Raw genomic sequence first — 20,114 nt, 5'->3', positions numbered from 1 at the left:
CACAAAACACAGATCTTAACCCCTCACAAAACACAGATCTTAACCCCTCACAAAACACAGATCTCAACCCCTCACAAAACACAGACCTTACTCCCTCACAAAACACAGATCTTAACCCCTCACAAAACACAGACCTTATTCCCTCACAAAACAGAGATCTTAACCCCTCACAAAACCTAACTCAAGGTGGACTCCAGATCTAAATGTAAAACAAAACTGTAAGACTCGAAAAAGAAACCATAGGAGAAAATCTAGGAGACCCGTGGATTTGGTGATGAGTCTTAAGACATCAAAAGCATGATCTATGAAAGAAAAATTTGGTAAGAAGGACTTCATTAAGAAAAAAAGAAGAACCTTCCAAAGAGCCCAAATGTCCATCGAGGGATGAATGGATAAAGAAAATGTACACAATGGAGGATTACTCGGCAATCAGAAAGAATGAAATCTTGCCATTTGCAACTACGTGGTTAGAACTAGAGGGTATCATGCTAAGCAAAATTAGTCAGAGAAAGACAAATATCATACGACTTCACTCATATGAGGGCTTTAAGACACAAAACAAATGAACATAAGGGAAGGGAAGCAAAGATAATATAAAAACAGGGAGGGGGACAAAACATAAAAGACTCTTAAATATGACAAAAAGACAAACAGAGGGTTGCTGGAGGGGAGATGGGAGGGGGGATGGACTAAATGGGTGAGGGGCATTTCTACTCCTGAAATCACTGTTGCACTATATGCTAACTAACTTGGATGTAAATTTAAAAAATAAATAAATTATTAAAAGAAAAAGAAAAACCTGATCTGATCTGTGAAAAGACACTGTTAGGAGGACATTGAGGAACCTTAAATGCATATCACTAAATGAAAGAGGCTACTCTCTTTTTAATTTCTTAAAAAAATGTTTATTTTTGAGAGAGAGAGAGAGAGGGAATGTGAGTGGGGGAGGGGCAAAGACAGAGAGGGAGACACAGAATCTGAAGCAGCTCCAGGGTCTGAGCTGTCAGCACAGAGCCCGACACGGGGCTCGAATCCACAAACCACGAGATCATGACCTGAGTTCAAGTTGGACGCTTAACTGACTGAGCCACCAAGGCGCCCCTAAGGAAACCACTCTTAAAAGGAGACACACTGTAGAATTCCACATCTATGACATTCTGGAAAAGGCAAAACTATGGAGTCAGTAGAGGAATCAGTGGTCGCCAAGGATGGTGGGGTGGGGTGAGTGGATAGCGTGAAGAGGGTTTAGGGCAGTGTCACCACCCTGTGATGTGTGACAGTGACATTATGCACTTGGCAGAACCTGAAGAAGTGTACCACATGAAGAGCAAGCCCTAATGTAAAGTACAGACTGTAATAATAATGTACCAATATTAGCTCACCAATAGCAACAAATGCACCATGCCGGAGCCAGACACCACTATCGGGGCGGCAGGCAGGGAGTAAACGGGACATCCAGGAACTCTCGGTGCCTCTGCTCGATTTTTTCGGAAACTTAAAACTGCACTAAACACTAGTGCCCATTAATTGAAAATATGCGTGTGTGCGTGTGCACGTGCGTGCCACAGAAACACCTCGGGCTTCACTTAATGACGTGATTTCTCATGAGCATCAAAAATTTCGGAAAAAAAATATATTCATAACACCTGATTGGTTAGAAATAGTCAAACGTCTGAGTGAAGGCGGGGGCATTAAGGGTCGTTCGTGTCCTGGAGCGGGAGGCCGCTGCGAACTACGGTGGACGCCACCAGCAAAGTCCTGCCCGGCTGCGCTGTACCTTAGTCCCCCACTGCCGGCAGGGGTCCGGCCCTAAGGCCTTGGTTTGAAATGTTGCCCTGAATTTCACTGGACGGGCTAATTCATGCAGGTTTGAAGCTGCATATAAAGAAGGTGAAATCATTTTGGTGGGGGTGGTCTCATGAAACTCTCTCCACACTTTGGGGCCCCTGGGTGGCTTAGTCGGTTGAGCGTCCGACTTTCGCTTAGGTCATGATCTCGCGGTTCGTGGGTTCGAGCCCCGCGTCGGGCTCTGTGCTGACTGCCAGCTCAGAGCCTGGAGCCTGTTTCAGAGTCTGTCACTCCCTCTCTCTCTGACCCTCCCCTGCTCACGCTGTCTCTCTCTCTCTCTCTCTCTCCTAGAAATAAACAAAACATTAAAAAAAAAATTAAAAAAAAAAAAAAGAAAGTCTCTCCACACTTTGGTTCCCTCAGCTGCAAACAAGGGTGAGAGTGAGAGAATTCAAATAACATGTTTTGGGCACATTAGAGAACGTAACTGAAGTTTGCGTAGGAGACAATGGGTCTTGGACTGGAGTTCTCACTAAGGGAATTTTAAATTTCTCAACCGATCCCTAACAGGCAGTAGCCGCAAACTTGTCCGTAAGAGGGTAAGTAGGGGGTGCTCCAGGCTGCGCGGCCACACGCGGTCACCGCCGTTCAGCTGCTGCAGCACCAAGCAGTCACCCTGCCCCCCTGCCCGGCCATGTGTCAAGGACAGAGCGTGAGCTGGAGGTCACTGGTCGGCAGGAAACGGACAACCGCCTGGAATTACCCGGGGCGCCTGGGGGGCTCAGTCGGTTACGTCCAGACTTCCACTCAGATCATGATTTCATGGTTTATGGGTTCAAGCCTTGTGTCGGGCTCTGTGCTGACAGCTCAGAGCCTGGAGCCTGCTTGGGATTCTGTGTGTCCCTCTCTCTCTGCTCCTCCCCTGCTCATGCTCTGTCTCCCTCTTTCTCTCTCTCTCTCAAAATAAATAAAACATTTAAAAAATAAATAAATAGGGGCACGTGGGTGGTTCAGTTGGTTAAGACCCTAACTTTGGCTCAGGGGATTTGGATTCCATGTCTCCCTCTCTCTCTGCCCCTCCCGATTACTCTCTCTGTCTTTCAAAAAAAATGAATAAATGTTAAAAAAATTTTAATAAATAAATGTTTGGAATTACCCTTAAACCAGGGTCCCAAACTTCTCATGCCTATGGCCTGACACGTAAATTAACTCAAACTCTTTCTTTAGATGTAAATGGAAGCTGTGATTTGTTAGACTATCACAGGGGGGTGGTGCCTTAGAAATCTGTTTTAACCCGTGCCGCTAAAATGAAGCAGAAGCCTGTATTCAGCTAGGTGAGGTTAAAATGAAAAATCTCCTCTCACACCTGAGTGACCCCGATGTGATGGGGTCTCCTGTGTGGGACCAGATGTCTTAGGTATTGCTGACCGCCCCCTCCCCACACACTCCCTTTCAGCTTTGACTTCGTGTTTTTAGCGTAAGTCTCCCTCTGGGGAGAACAACATGGCATCAGGGGGAGTAACACGGAAGCGCTAATGCTTGGGATTTGAGGCCCGTTCTCAGAAGATGAAGGGACTCGTCCAACTTGCCCAGGAAGCGCTGGGTGGGGACACGAATTCCGGCATCTCTTTGGCACCTGTTCTCGTGCCCTGTGTATAAAGAAAGCTGTGCCGACCACGACGTGGTTCGTGGTTGTGCTTCCATCCCCGGCCTCCTCCCGAGGGAGAGGCAGCGATGCCAGAGCCGGTGACGGGGACGACACTTGGCTCCGTGCCAGAACGGAGAAACTAACACGCAGAGGAAGAGACTCTGAAACCAGGCTGAGACACAGACACACCCACCACACCGTCTTCGAGCCAAATACGGAAATACAGCGTCGCGGTGAGAACATTATGGTAACATTAACACATAATGAGAAAATTACGGAAAAGACGCTCCTCTCCTCAGAACACAGGGCTGAGAAAAACCAAGGGGAGACGGAGGATTGTATACGCATCTGGGCAGACGAGTGAGGCACGACAGATGGTTCTCGGTCCTGTAGTTAATTGCTGTACAAGAGCATGAGGGCTTTGTCCTTTGAAATGTTAAATTCTGTCTTGTCGCCTCCATATGGTCGCCCGTCATTCGCACAGTTCCTGTCGGCTGAGGGCTGACTTATTTATTATACTCCAAACGGTATTTGCAGAGCGCGTAACGAGCCGGTACCAGTGAACACACTCATTAGAACCTTGTTTCTGAGAGTGGCTGCTGAGTGTCCGGGAACTTCACCCCGCGTTCCTGAAACCCCGAAACGCACAAAATGCAGAGGTGCCACGGGGCAGGTGGACGCGGGTTTCCCAGCGTCCCACGGTGACGGCGCTCCGTGCTGGTCCAGGCGCGCCCCGTTTCGTTGCTTCCCTCATGGTGCTTGTCAGAGCGCGCGCTTTCTACAGACTGCAGGTCTGCGCTAACCCTGCGTCCAGCAAGTCTGTCGGCACCGTTTCTTCCAACAGCATCTGCTCACCTCGTGTGTCCGCGTCGCATCGCACTGTGGTAATTCTCACAACCCCCAAAGGTTCTCACTATCGTTAGATCTGGAGGGATGGCCCGTGACCAGTGAGCTTCGATGCCACCACTGCAGGTGTCTTGGGGGCATCACAAAGCGTGCACGTGTGAGACAGCAAACCGGGTGCATAGATGTGGTGTGTGTTCCGACGGCAGACGCTGCAAACGGGAGAACAGAAGCAGAAGAGGGGCCTGAAGACGGCACGGAGCTGCCGCCACCTCAGGATAAAACTCGAACGGAGGAGGACCTGCTTCCCGTGGATGAACAAAGAAAGTGGTTTCCTGAGACGGAAGGTGCTCCTGGTGACGATGCCGTGAAGACTCTCAAAATGACAACACAGCATTGAGAAAGTCACGCCAACTTGGCTGACAGAGCAGCCGCAGGGTGGGACAGGATGGACTCCTGTTGGGTTTTTTTTAATGTTTATTTATTTTTGAGAAAGAGAGAGAGAGGGACAGAGTGTGAGCAGGGGAGGGGCAGAGAGAGAAGGAGACACAGAATCTGAAGCAGACTCCAGGCTCTGAGCTGTCAGCACAGAGCCCGACGCGGGGCTCAAACCCATGAACCGTGAGATCATGACCTGAGCCGAAGTCGGAAGCTTAACCGACTGAGCCACCCAGGTACCCCAACCTGACCCCAATTGGACAGCAGGACACAGAGACAGCTGAGCTGCCTACAAACGTGACCCGGCAGTTCCTTTGCTTCTGTGTTGGGGGAGGGGCAAGTGAGCTCCCCCCCCCCCCCCAGTTTCACTGGCAGGGCTCTATCCCCCTGAAGCAGCGCTGATTCACTTTGCCTACAGTCTCCTTCTGCAGAAGGAGCATCTCCATTTTCCTCTGAGGAGGGTGAGGAAGCCGGGCGAGGGGGAGACGAGGGGAAGGAGAGGAAGTCACACCGTGTTGCTTCTCTCTCACGATGGCCATGAGAACGGTCCCTCCCAGGACACGGCTTATTTTACGTCGTGGTGTGGGTACTACACTGAGCCTCCTCCGTGGGCTGGGACGTGACCATAGCACTTCCGGAAAAGAGAATAACCCCTTGACGATATGATCTAGAAAATGATCTTTAGAACTTGGAGGGAGAGATTCAATGTCGCCTCTGATGGCAAGTGAGTGACAAACACGGGCAAAAATGATCACAATGAGGACAGAGGGACGCTGGAAGCCATCATTTCTGAAAAGTGACAGTCAGAGAAAGAAATGGAAGCCCAGCCTGGCTATGAGGGGTTCTAACCTCAGAACGCCCCCACCAAACAAGGGGGAAGGAGTGGTGAATGGGTCCCTCTCCCCATCAAGTGCTGTTGAGAAAGGGGGTGGAAGGGGGAAAGATACAAAGAAGGGAAGACAGGAAAAGCCCCTGCTCTGCTGCAGGGGGAGGGCGGGAAGGGGCCCCTGGGGCCTCCAAGCTCACCGTTTTTTTTTTTCAAGCTGAGAAAACAGTAGAGGCAAAAATCTATGAATTTTCATGAATAAATAGACATGTAACAGAAAGGAAGAGGAAAGAGAGACTCCCAGACTTCTCCCTGGAAAAAGGAGGGATGGGGGAGGAGGAGAGACCCCTACTGGGAGGAGGGAGCCCCAGATGGGGAAGGAGTGAACCCCAGGAGCCAAAGCAGGCAGAAGGAAGGGCTCCCCAAGCAGGGCAAGTGGAGGGCGCCAACCCCCAACCCAAGGATGAACTGGCTCTGAGATCCAGTGTAGCTCCAGGAGCGCGAGCCGAGTTGCCCCGCGTTCACGTGGCCACAGCCCAGGAAGGCAAGGACACAGAGGGGGCCATGCCCCATGCTGGGGGGGCCCTGGAGCCCTTTCAGAGATGAGGGCTGCCTTGGGGCAGCAGGATTTTACCCTTTCTCTTCACCCTTAAGAAAATGGCAAGGAAATAAGGAACAGAAATGCAAATCCCATAACATAAACAGCATACGAGAACTTAAATAAGGTAAGAGAACACCTCCACTGCCACACCTCGACCTCCTTGAAGTGGGGCAGCCAGGGCTGGGGAGCTCAGACACCCCCAGGGGCAGGGGAGCGGGAAATGGCTGGACGCCACCCAGCAAAGCTGGTCGGGTTTCAGAGTATTTGATGAGGAATCTTGGGGCAAATAGTTATAGCGATGTGAGTCCTCTGAAAACACAAATGCTGTGACGGTTACTATGCGCGGGAGCAGAAAGGAAGGGGAGCGGTTGCCATGGGAGCACACGGAGCAAGAACAAGCCGCTGGGCCCGGGCTCACGCACATTTCATTACAGCCTTATCTTCAACGTCTGCAGGAAGAGCTCCCAGGTCAGTGGCTTTCGACCCGTTTGTTCTGGACCAACAAGAAACACATTTCTTTCTTCCTTTTTTTTTTTTAAGTTTATTTATTTATTTTGAAAGAGAGAGAGTGAGAGAGAAAGAGAGTAAGAGAGCGAGCGAGCCTGCACAAGCAGGGGACGGGCAGAGACAGAGGAAGAGAGAATCCCAAGCAGGCTCTGCTCTGTCAGCATAGAGCCTGATGTGGGGCTCAAACTCATGAATAGTGAGATCATGACCTGAGCCGAATTCAGGAGTCAGACACGTAACTGGCTGAGCTCCCAGGCGCCCCAGAAATACATTTCTATCACACGTGCACACGCAGATATGTTTGTATTACCAGCAAAAAAGTTTCATTTAAAAGTACATACTTTTTAAAAAGTTTTTTCAACGTTTATTATTTTTGAGAGAGAGAGACACATACACAGTGCGAGCAGGGGAGGGGCAGAGAGAGAGGGAGACACAGAATCCAAAGCAGCTCCAGGCTCTGAGCTGTCAACACAGAGCCCGACGTGGGGCTCGAACTCACGAACTGTGAGATCATGACCTGAGCCAAAGTCTGACGCTTAAACGACTAAAAGTACATACTGTTATGACATATGATGCATTCTGATGTTTTCTACATACTTTCATTCTACTTTATTTTCCTTTTTTTTTAACATTCGTATTTTTGAGTCAGAGAGCGAGTGGAGGGGGGTGGTGCAAAATGAGAGAGAGACACGGAATCCGAAGGAGGCTCCAGGCTAGGAGCTGTCAGCACAGAGCCTGATGTGGGGCTCGAACCCACAAGCTGTGAGATCATCACCTGAGCTGAAATCAATCACTTAACCGACTGAGCCCCCCTCTACTTTATTTTTCAAACGCAGCTGTGATGATGAGACCATCCTCAATGATCTCCACCTCCTGGAGTTCACACCTTTTTTTTATAATCCCCTCCCCTGACTGTGGGCAGGACCTGCAACTCAATATCACTAACCGTTAGAAACTCAAACCAAAGGCACAACAAGATACCACCTTTCACCCACTGAGAGGGCTACCCCAATGCTCCATAAGTTTCAAGTATCAGCCAAGATATGGAGAATTGGGACCCTTTGCACTGTTAATGGAAATGAAGATGGTTTAAAAACTTCTTACTAGACATGTCACCAGAGGCAAGGGAAACAAGCAAAAATGAACTATTGGGACTTAATCAAAATAAAAAGCTTCTGCAAAGTGAAGGAAACGATCAGCAAAACTAAAAGGCAACCAATGGAATGGGAGAAGATATTTGCAAATGACGTATCTGATAAAGGGCTAATATCCAAAATCAATAAAGAATTTATCAAGCTAAACACCCGAAAAATGAATTAATCCAATTAAATTTTTTTTTCCAAAGAAGACATCCAGGTGGCCAACAGACACATGAAAAGATGCTCAATATCAGGGAAATGTAAATCAAAACCACAATGGGATACCACCTCACATCTGTCAGAATGACTAAAATTAACAACACAAGAAACAACAGGTGTTGGTGAGGATGGGGACAAAGGGGAAGCCTCTTACACTGTTGGTAGAAATGCAAACTGGTGCAGCCACTCTGGAAAACAGTGTGGAGATTCCTCAGAAAGTTAAAAATAGAGCTACCCTATGATCCAGCAATGGCAACACTAGGTATTTATCCAAAGAATATAAAAATACTAATTCAAAAGGATATATGCACCTCAATGTTTATAGCAGCATTATCAACAACAGCCAGATTATAGAAGCAGCCTGTGTCCACCGACTAATGAATGGATAAAGATGTGGTATATACACACACAATGGAATATTACTCGCCCATCAAAAAGAATGAAATCTTGCTATTTGCAGTGGCATTGATGGAGCTAGAGAATATTATCCTAAGTGAAATAAGTCAGTCAGAGAAAGACAAATACCATATGATTTTACTTATATGTGGAATTTAAGAAACAAAACAAATGAGCAAAGGGTGAGGGGAGGAGAAAGAGAAACAAACCAAGAGACAGACTCTGAAATATAGAGAGCACACTGATGGCTACCACAGGGCCTGGAGGGGATGGGTTAAATAGATGTAGGGATTAAGGACAGCACATATTGTGATGAGCACCAGGTGATGTATTGTATACCTGAATCTAATATTACATTGTTGGTTAACTGGAATTGAAATAAAAACTTTAAAAAATATATATTAAAAATGGCTGAGATGTTAAAACTTGTGTTTATGTATTTCACCATAATTTAAAATAATTTTTAAAAACTCTGATGAAGCCACTCACCTGGGAGGCTCAGTTGGCTGAGTGTTCAAGTCTTCATTGAGGCTCAGGTCATAATCCCAGGGTTGTGAGGTCGAGCCCCGTGTTGGGTGGGCTCCTTGCTGAACATGAAGCCTCCTGAAGATTCTCTTTCTCCTTCTGCTCCTCTACCGCTCGTGCCCTCTGTCTTGATCTAAAAACAAAATAAAACAAACACAAAAACAAACTCAGAAGGAATTACAAAGCAAACCCAATGTATATGTCACATAGGAGAGACTGGCCTAAAATAAAGTAACTCACATACTGCCGTAAAAGATGGGAAAGGTCGCACCAGGCAAACGAAAATAAAGAGAAAGCAGAGGTTACAATGCCACTGTCAGAGGTGGTTGCATTTAGGACAAAGGGTGCTCACTGTGATGAAGGAAGGCCACTTGTAAATGGCTAAGTAGCCCAGCATCAGAAAATGTTATTCAAATGCTCCAAGAAAGACAAGAAGCCACTGACAGAAACATTTTGGAAGCGGAAAGCTTTCGTTTGCTCCTCTTGGTCCATGGTAAATCACATAGGGAAAAAGTAATAATTAAATCTAAAAAAGCCTGAAGGATATAAAAAATAAGGTAGACCTGGGGTGCCTGGGTCTACCAATCAGTTATGTGTTTGACCTTGGTTTCTGCTCAGGTCATGATTTTACAATTTATGAGATGGAGCCCCATGTCAGGTGCTGCGCTGACAGCATGGAGCCTGCTTGGGACTCTCTCTCTCTTCCTCTCACCACCCCTCTCAAAATAGATAAATAAACTTAAAAAAAAAAATAAGGTAGACCTAACTGATTGTCAACTCCATTCACTATGAACAAAGAATACTTCTTGTTAAGTGCTTTTAAGACAGTCAAGCACATTAACCATATATTTGGCTATTCCATCAGTCAGAAATCTTTTCTCACAATTTATAACTACTTATTCATAAACAAGGCAATTATACTATTGACAGTTCTTAATTATTAAAGTAAATACAGGGATGCCTGCTGGCTCAGTCAGGAGAGCATGCAGCTCTTGGTCTCAGAAGCTTTAATATTTTCTTCTTGCTTCCTGAGAGAATGTGTATTTTTTGCATCCTTCTGTGAACAGTTATGCGTTGAACACAAAGATGGCCTCAGGAAAAAGACAAAGGCATACATGGCTTTCTCTGATCTCAGGTCAGGACAATTAGAATTAATTTTAAAAATTAGGAAGAAAAAGTGTTACCTATATATTCTCTAAAATCTCTGAATACATCTGGGCCAAAGAAGAAATTATGACAGTTGATAACAATAGCATGAATACTAAAGCATTGCTTAGAACAATTCATAGTCAGATATTAATTTTAACAAGCAAAGAATGAAAAATGATTTAAGCATTCAACTCTAGAAGTTAGAAAAAGAACAATATTTTAAAACTAAAGAAACTAGGGGGTGGCTGGTTGGCTCAGTCAGTAGAGCATGTAACTCTTGATCTCAGGGTGTGAGTTCTAACTCCACAATGGGTGTACAGGTTACTTAAAAATCAAATCTTTAAAAAAATGAAAACAAAAGAAACCTAAAGAAACTAGAAGGAATAAAGTAATACATAAAGAAAACAGAAAAATGGTAAAATTAATAAATCTAATATCAACTAAGGTATATAAAAGAACACTCATTAATAACAGATTATTTCTAAAAATGGAAACCTAGCTTTTCCCTCCTGATTTAGGCAAGAGCCTCAGTTCTGTGTCCTGTGCGTTTCTGCCCTGGGAACCCCCTGACTCTCACACCACCAGCCACCAGATGTGTGGACGTTTCCCCCACACCAACAAGCAATTCTCAGACACCAGCAGGGTGTCCTACAATTCACCTAAATTCTGTCACCATCTACCCCAAGGTGGCATCAGATCCCACAGGTTAAGGGCTCAGTCCCCGTCCCCCACTTCAGATGCCAGAGTAGGTCCAGGTTGTCACCTGAGCTTCTGACCGACAGGATATAAATCAGAGGTTCCCATGACCCCCTCCTTGGGTTCCATTAATGTGCTAGAGGGACTCACAGAACTCAGGGGAACACCTACATTCAACTGCTTATTAAAGGCTCTAATAAAGGATGCGGATGAACAGCCAGATGAAGAGATACTTAGGGTGAAGTCTGGGAGGGTCCTGTGCACAGGATCTGCATGCTGTGCTCACTAGCCCAGAAGCCCTCTGAGCCCCGCACCACTGGAGTGTTATGGAGGATTCCTCATGTAGGCATAAAATCATTAACTCCATTTTCAGTCCTTTTTCCTTCTCAAGAGAATGGGGCCAGGGCTGAAAATCCCAAGCCTCTAATCATGGTGACCAACCCAGAAGACACCCAGGAGCCCACCCAAAGTCACCTCATTAGAACAAAAGATGCTCCCATCACCCAGGAAATTACAGGCATTTCAGAAGCCCTGGGTCAGGAACCTGGGTCAAAGTCCAAACATTTGAACAAAAGATGTTCCTACTATTCTTTTCACTTAGGAAATTGCAAGAGTTTAGGAACTCTGTGCCAGGAACCAGGAGCAGATACCAGTATATATTTTCCATTATCTCCCCATTTCCTAGGAAAAAATAAATAAATGGAAACTATTTAGAGAATATAAACTATTCAAATGTCAAGAAACAATGAGAGAATGGTTTCAGAGGGCTAGCCTGTGGGGAGAAAAGGGCACAGATGGTTTCACAAGTGAAGTCTACAGACTTAAGGAACAGACAAACCAAAGAGATGTAAATTGTTCCCCAATCATGGAGGTGGGGGAAAGAAACATTGTAACAGTTTTATGCCATCAGCACAATGCAGTTACCAAAATCTGAAGTAGATAACACCAAGAAATATCACAGGCAATCTCAAGTAGAATTGCTAATGCAGAAATACAAAGGAAAATACTAGCAAATAGAATCATGCAGCATCTGATATCATGATCCATTGTTCTCATAACTGGAATATACAAGAATGACTCAATATAGAAAACCCTATGAACAAAATTAATCACATGTATGGATAAAATTGGAAAAACATGATCATGTTGGAATGAGACTTGATAAAATTTCAAAATTTATTCCTTAAAATCTTTTCATAAAAAAGGAAATGAAGAATAATTAAGCTAAAATCCAATACCAGAGTTAATGGGGAAATAATGAGAGCTTGTTCATAAGATGAAACAAGGATGTCCACCATATTTCAATGTTGTTCTGAAGTATTCGAAGATGAAAGAATTTTCACCAGAGAGGAAAGAAGATACAGATTTAAGATGGCAGTTAAGTGAAAACCTTATTTCCCCAAACTTTAATTATAAATATAAACTTATGATTTACGTTTTCTTAAGAAATAAGAACAACTAAACTTATCTCTTAGCTCTGTATACTGATAAATCTGGAAACAAAGACCAAGCCAGAAGCAAGGAGCTTTCCCAGCCCCCACGCTGTGGTCTTTATCACTACTTCCCACCTTGGGGAACTAGAACTTCTTGCAGAGGGCAGATTCCTCGTAGGGGCAGGATGACCTGAAATATCTCCTCACAGCAGATAGCAAAGAAGTGAGGTTTTGTTGAAAGGCCTCAGAAGCCAATCTGAGGAAGCTCTCACTGGCCAGCAAGAGGGCAACCAGATTATCAATAACACAAAGGAGGGGTGCCTGGGTGGCTCAGTCAGTTGAGCATCTGACTTGATTTCACCTCAGGTCATGATCTCACGGTCATGGGATTGCGCCCCTCATGGGGTTCATACCCAGCATAAAGCCTGCTTGGGATTCTCTCTCTGCCCCTTCCTCACACATTCTCTCCAAATAAATAAACATTAAAAAATAACACAGTCGATTGAAGCACACCAAATATGTTAAAAGATATTGGTTCATAATAATACTAGGTAATACTAAACATGCCCAACACCACCCTCACACCTAAAAAAGAGGAAAGAGATAAAGAAAGAGGAAAGCACGTTGATTACCTCTGGAAGATGCTGAAGAGAAAAAAATCAGGCTTCCAAGTTTTTATTTCACCTTTTCTTTATAAGGATGAGAAGCAGTAGATGAGAAGCTAGTATTCCAGAGAGCAAATGAAGATAAAGGCTGATAGAATATCACTATTCTGAAATCCCTCATGAGTTCGAGGATTTAAGCTGTGGGCATCAGTGACTGCTGACACCACATGAAGAGAGACAGCCAGAGACAATAGGCTTTCCAGTGGAGGAGCATAGGCCCTATGACACATGCCTGCCCAAATAACCAAGCCAGAATCCAATTAAGTCCCTAGATCCTACTTACTACTCATCTATGGGAAATGCAGAAAGTAGAGAAAGTGTTGAAAAGGATCAAGAAAACAACAGACTGATCCCACTTATAAATATTAGTGCAAAAGTCTTAGTAAAATATTAATGGTTAGCAGAGTTCATCAGTGCATTATAAAACCATAGCCAAGTAGAGAATTGATACGTTCACTCATTCAAGGATGGCTCAATCTCAGGAAATCTACCAGTGTAAATAATCATATTTAAAGTCAAAGAGAAAAACCAAATGGTCATTTCAAAATTCATCCTTGATTGAAGTCATAAGTACAGTAGGAATGGAAGAATATTTCAATTACTCAATAAGATAAATATATGAATATATATCACTTAATGGTGAAATGAGACATTAAAATTGGGTACATATGGTATGCACTATTTCCATTACTTAATATTATTTTTATTATTAAATTATTAATTATTAAATAAATAAAATTAAATTACAGACTAGAAGAAGGCAAAAACATGCGTATTTGTACTTGATAAGATATGCCTGGGAAACCCAAAAGAATACAAATTTTATTATAAGGAAAAAAGAAGTCAGCAAGATGGCTGGATCATGACTGTCATGTAATTGTTAACCGTGTGCCAGGCACTGTGCAGAGTATTTCTTATATAGGTACTTGTTTCATTTGTCACAACAATCTATGAGGTAGACATCGCTCTTATCTTCCCGGCTTTATAGAAGAGGAAAGGGGGGCACAAAGAAGTTAATAATTTGCCCACAGCCAGTAAATGGTGGAGCCAAAATAAGAATCGTTGATGTTTTTATATGCCAGCAATACCCACTTCTGAAAGTGTTCTATTGATTATAACGACCTAATTAGAAACATCTAGAAATGTGCTTATCAAGAAATGAAGGAGACCCAGGGGGCCCCTGGGTGGCTCAGTGGGTTGAGCCTCCTGCTCTTGATTTCAGCTCAGGTCATGATCTCACAGTGGTGGGACCAAGCCCCATGTCAGGCTCCACACTGAATGGAGGGTGCTTGGGGTTCTCTCCCTCTTTCACTGCCCCTCCCCTGCTCATGCTCTACCTCTCTCAAAATAAATAAAAACATTAAAAAAAAAAAAGCACTGAAGAAGACCTGTACAAACAAAACTTTAAAAGAGGAGAAGAAAGATGATAAAGAGCAAAAGAGCTGAAGTTTTGGAGACCTCTAACCTGACTGGTCTCCAAAGTCATGTGTGAATGCCAGACCTTCCCATTGGGATGGTTGCTGATGTGCCTCAGTCACTATAAGGCGGTGGGTGTGTCCAGGAAAATAAACAGAAGCCGCCCAACGAGCATCACCCCCTCCCCTCCCGCACTTGCTTTCCACTCATTGTAGCTCAGTCAACTTTGCCTAAGTCCAAGTAAGTAAAATATATGGGTTCTCTTATTAAATTGAGAGCCTTTTTATTGCAAATCATTGTACTGAGATGGAGAACAAGCAGGAAAGTCTTATGTCATTCGTGGCAATTTTCAGATGATCCCATAATAAAATATTTAAATGAGGTTTTCAAAGTAGACATTATAACAAAGAGTTAAAAATGTTGCTGAGTTTTAAAGTGCCTCCAAGTGTCTCTGAGTAGTTTGCTACCGACAGACACTCTCAAAAGAGGGTCAGGCATAATCTACTCCTTCCTGGTATATTTCAAGTTTCAACACTGGGATGTTCGAAAGAAAAGTGTTGCAATGAGAGTATTTTTGCTGCTGTAATTTGGTGTCGTTGTGAGAATTCTTACACATTCTTAAAAACTGGGGAACTTTTTTAACTTGTTTTGAAATCTTCCAAAAGAAGAACCTACTTGATAAAGATATGAACAGTAAAACATCTTCTAATTAATATGCAAAACTTCCTGACCCACATCAGTAAAGCTGAAATGGACTCCCTTAAAATCTTGCTAGAGTGAGTGGAAATGCCTGAATTACTGGAGACGCAACTTGGGGAGGGCAGCCCAGGCCCCACCTCCTCCACCGGGATTCATGCTTATTCTGGAGAATCTATTCACCAATGATGGACGGAAAACCAAGTGTCAAAATAAAAGGAACCTAGAGCCAGACATGAGAGCCAGAGCTTCACATGTCTGCCTCAAAAGCTGCAAAACAAATTTAAAAACTAACAATGCATCAGGTGCCTGGGTGGCTCAGTCAGTTGAGTGTCCGACTTCAGCTCAGGTCATGACCTCACTGTTGGTGGGTTCAAGCCCTGCGTCGGGCTCTGTGCTGACCGCTGGGAGCCTGAAGCCTGCTTCAGACTCTAAGTCTCCTTCTCTCTCTGCCCCTCCCCTGCTTGTGCTCTGTCTCTTTCACAAAATAAATAAACATTAAAAATATTTTTAAAACAAAAAAAATAATGATGCCCAGTCTATCACACTGCTCTATTACTAATATTTTCTAATAAAAGTAAAATATTTTTGTATCATTAAATAACATGAAAATATTTTAAAATAGTGCTTATTTCATCTTCCATTTATTGCTTTCACTTCTATTTTTGCATATGTATTATAATATACATAATATATTAATGCAGTTACATATCTAAAAACCTATAATTAAGAGAAATGAATATACTGGTATGGGCACATGTTTGCCTAAGGTGCATGTTACAACTTGGAGACTCCTATATTGGCTTTCCCAAATTGCAAGAGCTTGATGATTGAATAGTCTGCCTTTTTCAGCTACTTAGCAAAAAGTTCTTAAAAGTCTGCCCACATGAGACTTTAAACAGTTCTACCTGTTGGTTCAGCTGATAAGAACAAGGTGAGGTCTGAAATACACACAGCAAGGCTCTGCTGAGACATTTGCATTGGATGATAGGAAAAAAGATCTAACTGATCTCAGGTCAGTGTTTTAAATTAGTATTTAAATTAGTAGTTAATGGTCTACAAAATCAATTTCTTTATATATTTTTTTTCTGATTACCAATATGGAAAGTAACGGATTCCTGTGTAAGTCCACCTGACTTCAGCTGGTATTATTGTCATTTACATTTGCCCCTTGAGGCCAGTAAAGTGGCGGCTCCCCAAATCACCATGTTTGCCATTTCTCTGTCCGGAGGGATTTTTCACCAGCAGGAGAATCACATCATCAGTAACTATTTTCTGTGAAGGGACAGTTTAAATCATGGCTCTCTACCTCAGCTGCATGTCAGAACCTGTGGGGGTCTTCAGGAAATTCAGAGGCACCTGGGGGCTGAGGTCACTGGTCTGGGAATTAGGCTTTCCAGAGCCCCTCGGCTTAAAGGACGGAGCGATAGCCTTAGAGCCTGCTGTGATCATGGGAGCGAAGGCTGCGAAGGCTGAAGGCCAAAGCCTGTGTATCCCTGTGGGAGCTGAGGCCCCGCCCCCTGCCAATGACTGGGTCCCTGGTCCCTGCCACACAGGCCTGGGGTCCAGCTCGCTTCCACTGCCGTTTTCAGTTGTTTTTTTTTTTAAACCTCAGAGCGAAGCTCTTCCCAGAGTTTAAAACAGTTGTGCAGAGTTTGCCTTCTCCTTTAATAAAGCGGCAAAAATATCATGAGATGCTTCCTGGAGGTGGCAGATGCCATAAAATGGACTGTACATTGGACATGCAGAGACCCTTGTCATTGGATAAAGGACAAAAGATCTTTTGCCTCTATCCCCCTACAAATAGTCAGCGGGTAAGACTTTGGAAATGCAGACGGGTGCTAAGAGGAAAACCTGGCCAAGGAACACAGGTGCCTTGTATCACTTCAGTTTGGGGACAGAACCGAGCAGGATCTTCAGGAAGATGCAAAAAGGAATCAAGATGGTGACAAGCTGTGATTTGCCCATATTTATGTTTGTAGCTAGTAAAGCAATCACTTTACCAGAGTGTCACCTCTTGAAGCCTCACAACTTGGACACTCTGGTAAGATGGACGTGGGAACGGGGCACTGCGCTGACTGGCCCAGGCGGCCGTCTGCAGAACCACGGACTAGAGATCAGTGGGACCACCCAGGGCGAGAAGACAACCCGAAGGACGGCAGCGGTGGAGGCGGGGACGCACCTGCGGGGTATTCAGGACTCAAGAGTTAACAGGACCGCAGGAGCAAGCCGAGGCTGGAGAGTGAGCTCCCGGGGGTCCCGAGTGACCTGGTAGCAAAGGCCCAAACTGGGGATCTCAGGGTGCGCAGAGTCTGAGGCGAGCACCCTGGTCCTGCTCCAGGGGCACATGGCCTTGAGGAGCAAAGGGGATGCTGCCCTGGGGGGTCTGGGAAGCATCAGAGAGACTGTTCTAGAGACAGGGCTGGTGGCATCTGTGTGCAGGCTGGCAGCCCAGGACGTGGGCCAGATTGTCCAGGGAGAGAGAAGGGCCACAGGCAATGACACACGTGGGGAATGTTGCTTGAGAGGCAGGTGAAGGAGGAGATTCTGGAAGTTCGGGCGATGACAGGGACGCGGGGAGTGGGGACCTTTCCTCCTGCAGACGCGCAGTGAGGAGGAGAGACAGTCACCAGTGCTGACCAGCACCCGCAGGGGGAGCAAGTGCAGGGCAGGACGTGCCCTAGGACTTGTTACATCCGGTAATACTGGGGTCCAGTGGATGGTGCTTTCCCACCGGGAGGCTGGTTCCAGGAGGGTGAGGGCTGAGCCAGACGCGGACAGAGAGCCACGGAGGGGTGACGTCCAGCAGCGTGTCCGTGAAGACAGGAGGGTGTGGACATGCCTCTATGTAATTCTGCAGGCGGGAACGAGGCGATCACGGGTAACCTGCTGGCGAGAAGCTCGGGGGAGGACAGAGGAAGTACCCAGAGGGCCCGCACTGCTCCAGCCGAGGACAGCAGGTCCCTGCCGGGGACACGGCCGCTCGGGCTCCAGAGAGACCGGATGCAGAGGAGCTCTGGGTGGAGCGGGACCGCCTGGGAGGTCACGGGGGGAGACGGGGACACTGGAGATGGTGTAACAGAAGACAAGGGGGGCTGCGGGAGGGGTGGCAAGCACCCCAAAAATAGGAAACTTAAGTGACGTTACCTCATGTGGTACCAGGGTCCATGGAAGGCCCATGAAAAGGGGGGGGGGGTCTGTGGAGGGACTGGGAGGAAGACAGTCTGTGGAAGGTCCAGGAAGGTCCATGGAGGGTCCCGGAGGAGGGGCCATGTGGTTGGAGCAGGTGCGTCGGTGAAGGTCCAAGGCCGGGTCATTCCAGGAGCCATGGCTGTGTCGAGAACGTGTGCATTTGCCAGAAGAGGGAGAAAATGCATGAGGTCTGGAGCAGGGAGCTGAGTCCCGGAAGAAGATGCCCCGGGGTTCCTGTGGGTAGTTGCTGGGGCCCTGAAGGGGGGCCGGGGCTGTGGGGTTTGCTAACCCGCTCAATGCAGGATAGATCAGAGCACCTTCTCAAGCGCTCGCCCAGATGTGCGGGCACAGGGAGGGACAGGAAGCTGTGGGCAGCCAGACCCCAAAGAAGGGATCAGACTGTTTTAGGTCTCTTAGTCCATGAATTTGAGTTTTCCTCAAACCTCAAAATAATGTCTCATCAGAAAAGTAGATGAATGACATTTCTGGGACGTTTGAAGAATCGTATCCAAAGCCCCAGCAAGTGAGTACCTTCCAGAGCAAAGGGTAAGTGTGTAATTATTAGGCACTCAGTCATCATTATCTGGCTTGTAGAACAGCCAGCCACCTTCCAGGGCTTGTCCCCTGACATCATCGGATGGAGCTTGGCAGATGTGGTCTCTGAATGTGTGGGTCTCAGGGCAATAAGAACATCCCCAGCCATCTGACAAACCAACAAGTTGTTGACGACAGTATCACAATTTATCCCTTGGGTTATTATTTTATAATTTATAAAAAAGAGCATGGGAAACAGAACCCGAGAGCCAGGTCCAGAGCTGTGATCTCGTCACCCACACCGGGCAAGGGCCATTATCAGTCTCATATGTCTTAGACTTCTGTGTAGAGTGTAGAGGTGTCCCTGTCCCCTTGATCATATGCCGGCTAGGAGAGACAGAGGGACAGGAGCAGGACGCAATCACTGCTGCATGTGGCCGAGGGAGCCCTCCGCCCCGATGACCACATGGGAACAGAGAGTGCAGTGAGCAGGGAGCAGCCGTGTGCGGAAGGACACGCAGTTGTGCACCTGCGTGATTCCTCCCGTGGAGCTTGGGTTGCTGGCGAATCGAAGGCCTGGGTACCGGGAAGGCTGGAGGAAAAGGCGGAGACAGGAAAACGGTAGGAAAGCGTGGAAATCCAGGTGAAAAACTGCCAGGACCCCTGGACCTGCATGTGCACCAGAGGGAGGCAATTTCTCCAAAAGCTGTGACGGCGGCCCGAGCTGGCCTGGAGACTTGCTTTCACCTGTAGGATGTGGAAGAGGTGATGGGCCAAGTCTGGGCTCAGGACCTGAGGCTCCTTTAGCGTCTGGCCCCTGGGTGCCTGGGAACCCCTCTGCGCTGCCACGTGAAGGGCCACCCCCCGGATGCGGCAGACAGAGGGTGCTCCTGTCCCAGCCCCAGACTCGTGAGTGAGCAGGCCGAGCTGCCGGGCCGCGCCTGTCCTAGATTGCTGACCCACAGGATCTCAGCCTAAATTAATGTTTGTGTTTCTTTAAAACCACTATGTTTGGGGGTGGTTTTTCTTTCTTTCTTTTTTAATGAAGCAAAAACTGACATATTCAGCTTCGTGGGGAAACTACAGACTGAGCCGGAAAGTCTCTCGACTTTCAGGTGGAGCAGTGGGTAGGGATGAGTTAGGGACCTGGCAAGACAGGATGAAGGCAGGTGCGCACCTCTCCCCGGTTCTCAGCCATCACTCAAACTGTGAGCCCCCACCTGCCTCAGGGATGGGGACAGAGGCCCAGAGGACCCGGAACAGGGACGTAATGTGGGCGAACCCCACCAGTCTGCTCCCAGTGGGGCCTGCGCTTCCAGACCTGTGGTCACCTCCCTCTTCTAGCAGGAGAAATCAGACAGTAGAAGATCCAGCTTTCCTCTTGGTCACATACCACCTCCCCT

Source organism: Hyaena hyaena, unplaced genomic scaffold (assembly GCF_003009895.1).
Source record: "Hyaena hyaena isolate Hyena2069 unplaced genomic scaffold, ASM300989v1 scaffold_194, whole genome shotgun sequence".
Classification (NCBI taxonomy): domain Eukaryota; kingdom Metazoa; phylum Chordata; class Mammalia; order Carnivora; family Hyaenidae; genus Hyaena; species Hyaena hyaena.
This window is presented reverse-complemented; position numbering follows the sequence as displayed.